This window comes from Myxocyprinus asiaticus, chromosome 40 (assembly GCF_019703515.2).
Source record: "Myxocyprinus asiaticus isolate MX2 ecotype Aquarium Trade chromosome 40, UBuf_Myxa_2, whole genome shotgun sequence".
NCBI classification, from domain to species: Eukaryota; Metazoa; Chordata; class Actinopteri; order Cypriniformes; family Catostomidae; genus Myxocyprinus; species Myxocyprinus asiaticus.
In genome coordinates this window covers 2505546-2509341 of record NC_059383.1, presented here as the reverse complement: position 1 = coordinate 2509341, position 3796 = coordinate 2505546, and the positions used below count along the sequence as shown (strand labels likewise).

The 3796-nt window shown below is 36.1% G+C and overlaps 1 long non-coding RNA gene across 1 annotated transcript; it reads left to right on the top strand.

Annotated features, from left to right (window-relative positions):
- The first annotated feature begins 468 nt into the window (after positions 1 to 468).
- LOC127430703 (uncharacterized) lies at positions 469 to 3044 on the top strand. The gene is made up of 3 exons (XR_007895473.1): positions 469 to 535; positions 1059 to 1139; positions 1876 to 3044. It is a non-coding gene; the product is annotated as an uncharacterized LOC127430703 (long non-coding RNA).
- Positions 3045 to 3796: the final 752 nt, after the last annotated feature.

Here is a 3796-nt window from a genome sequence, read left to right as displayed (position 1 = left end):
GTAATCTAAACATTATTCACCAGGTCGACGATGCCCCTTAGTGGCCAGGAGCATTTCTTTTGTGTTGTGGCTTCATTTATTTGTGTTGTGGCTTCATTTATTTGTGTTGTGGCTTAATGTCTCTGTGTTTTGGATAAATGTATTTGCATTGTGACTTTATTTGTGTTGTACTTGTGAACTTTTGTTTGCTTTGTAAAATTTGTTGTGCACCTCTGGGCCACCGTAGGTTACTTAGTCTATCTGACTAGTCTTCATCTTTTGTGAGTGATCACGATTTTATACGCGTTTCAAAATTAAAATTAATTTATTTTGGAATAAAACCTTTTTTTAATGGGGGAAAAATTACTGAGTGCACCTTTAAGTTGATCGTAGAGACCATTGGCACCAATGGTTTCTACCAGCGTCGTTGAAAAAGAGAGTTGCGACACTGCCATAGTCTTCTGTTGTAATCGGAGAATGCGGAAATGACGCGTGTCATGGGGCAACCGATAGTTCTAAACACTATATAGTTCCAGCACCGAACCACATTCATTTCGTAAGTTGATGAAATAACTGCATTTTTTGACATTTTAACGCATTAGCTGACCTCTCATGAATCTAGTCAATAGTGGTATTTTATGTAGCCAGCTCTAGTTAATGTTTATCGTTAGATAATAGCTAGTAAGCTTCTAATTGCAGTTAGCTAACTTGAGCAACACTTCGCTAGCTACCATAATCAGATGTCAGTTGGCCTACATTTACCTCATATTAATTGCAGTTATTGGCGTTCGATAAACTAACAAAGTTCTTTGGTGAATAGATTTGTTGTTAAAGTTAGCAACACTTAGTACAAGACCGTACCATATTAGTACACCTAATTTCAATGAATGGTAGCAAGCTCAACTAGATAACATGGCTAACTTGTATCTAGCAATGTTAATTCAGTCATTACACATATCGTTTGCTAGACAGTGCATCAGTGACGGGTAATAAGATCAGCAGCATAAATGTGGATAATCATAGTAAAAAGAAAATATAACTGCAGATTACTAATTACTTTAAATATTTTTCTGTTGAAGAGCTGACATGTGAACCCATGGGAGACTGACTTTGATGACCTAGCAAGCCAGTTATCTACAAATGATCCAGAAATCAATAAGGTATGTAACTGTCAGAAACAGCTCTCTGTATCCTCTAAAAGAGTTGAATCAACGCCTCTAAACAACAAAAACGGAACATTATAACCTTCATGAAGGTAGGATTTATTGCAGGACTGTTAGACTGTATTAGTTTTAGCTTAAAGTTTAGGTGTCGAGCTAGCCTACAGGTGTAAGGTTGGTTTGGGATTTATACAGATTGGTTAATGTACAGTATTTGGACAATGACAACATTTTGGCTCTGTCCTTAAGCACATTGGATTTGAAATTAAACAATGATTAGAAGTTTAAAATGCATACTTTCAGCTTTAGTATGAGGTATTATTTGGTCATCAAATTCAAAGTTGCAACCAAGTACTCATATGATCATTTTATTTAGGTTTATAGGAACTTGTGCAATAACTTTTGGTCCTCTGAAATTGGTAGTCTGTCAAATGGCAATAATTACTACATGGTTCATTTGATACATCTGAAAATACCCACAGATTTAAGCTGAGAGTTTGCACTTGAAGTCCATAGTCATTATTTAATTTCAGATTCAATGTACAGGACAGAAATCATGCCAATGTCCAAATACGTGTGGACCTAACTGTAGGTGTGTACTCTCACTTCTGTAATCTCTACCTCATTAAAATCTCTGGGAAACATTGGCTTTTGATGCGTATTTAATCTATGTCCTTCAATGTATTAATTTACAATGTTTGTAGATGAATGTTTCATCTTTCTTTACTACTTCCAGTTCTCTCCAACAGCAACAGGCTCGACCCGACTCAAGACCCAGTCTCCTCTGGATCCTATGACATGGTCTGCTTCCAGTGGTGGAATGTAGCCAAGTACATTTACTCAAGTACTGTACTTAAGTACAGATTTGAGGTACTTGTGCTTTACTTGAGTATTTCCATTTAATGCAACTTTATACTTTTACTCCACTACATCTCAGAGGCAAATTTGAACTCTTTAGTCTGACAGCTTTAGTTACTACAGTAGTTACTTTTCAGTTTACAATTTGTCATACCCTTCCTGTCCAGTGAAAACCATGTACTGTATCTCCAAATGAGGTGATTTTGAATGTTTGTGATAAACTGAAAGATTAAATGTTCCTTTATGGGTTGAAAAATGCTCTTACTTCTTAAGCTAAATAAACTATTTAAAACCCCCCTTGGATTAGCTAGAAAATGCATTGTCACAAAGATGAAAACAGGGCTGTTTTTCTGAGATCATGAAAAGGTGTTAAATTAGCTCAACCTTAAACATCTACAGCAATAAAATGCAACATATGCATTAATGCAGCAGTAATATTAATCCAAAAACATCATATACAGTATAATAGTAAAACACTGACAGGGAAAATTTTTCTGCTGAGTAAGTACTTTTACTTTTGCTACTTTAAGTAAATTTTGCTGATAATACTTACATACTTTTACTTAAGTAAGGTTTTGAATGCAGGACTTTTACTTGTAGTGGAGTATTTTCACAGTGTGGTATTAGTACTTTAGTATTAAGTAAAAGATCTTCCACAGCTATCTGCTTCTGGCAGTGGAATGCCCTCACCCAAAAATAAAAGTAACTGTTGCATTACTTGTGGCGTGGAGTTTGAATGTTTTTGCTATCACTGTATGGATAAGAGTTTGACTCTGTGGTTCTTATGTGTGTCTGGAGATGTTTTGAGCAGTCATCGTCCAGTGAAGTTTATTGAGCACTCATGGCCAGATCTCCTTTTTTCCCTGCTGCTGCAGTGAAAGAAAGAATGCAATGGCTATTTTGAACACTTTTATGCCTTTCCTGGCCTGCTTTCTGCCATCATTCTCTCCTTGTAGGAGGTCGAATGAGATTCTTTGAAGACTGCCCATTCAAGGAAAAACTTATGTACCATCTCCCTCGATATATTATACAATAAAATGTTTTGTTGAATGCAATTGGTTGCCTTGTTTATTTTGCACTATTGACCAAACGTCTTTCTTAGGTTAAATTGAGCAGTTGCTTGCATTCATTGATATTCACTTGCTGTGCATGCTTATGTGAATGTCTTAACATAAAATAACATTAGGATTATGACCATAGAAGCACGCGAAAAATATCATTCTACGTTATGGGAGCAATCCCCCTTCCCTCCAAAATTAAACACAGAAAAACTGATTAATGCTGTCTCTTCATCACTCCCCAGACAAAATGCTACTATAAATGTAGTCAACGTAGTAATCAGTGCATATTATGCGTTAATATTTACTGAAAATTGCTGCAAACATAGTCGCTGATGCTGTCTGTCCTGCTTAAACCCATTCAAACAGGTTGACAGCATGGATTTGTTTGGAACTATTGAGAACTACATGAACCACATGACATATAGTTCAAATAGTGTCGCAACTCTCTTTTTCAACGCTAGTTTCTGCAATCTACCAGGCTTAAGGGGCGGTCACTCTAGGCATTGAGCATGCAAAAAAATACAACGTAATACAGCGTACAATGCAACAGACCAGGATATGATGTCATGCGGAAGGACTTCTGGTGTAAGTAAATAATAGATCACAAAATAATAATAATAATAATAATAATAATGTTAAAATATTTTTCTAGTTCTTGCGTTTACGCTCTGCTGCATTTGGATGCATTTGAATGGTAGTAAATGGAGTGCGAAGTGTAGTGTGACCACACCTTTACGA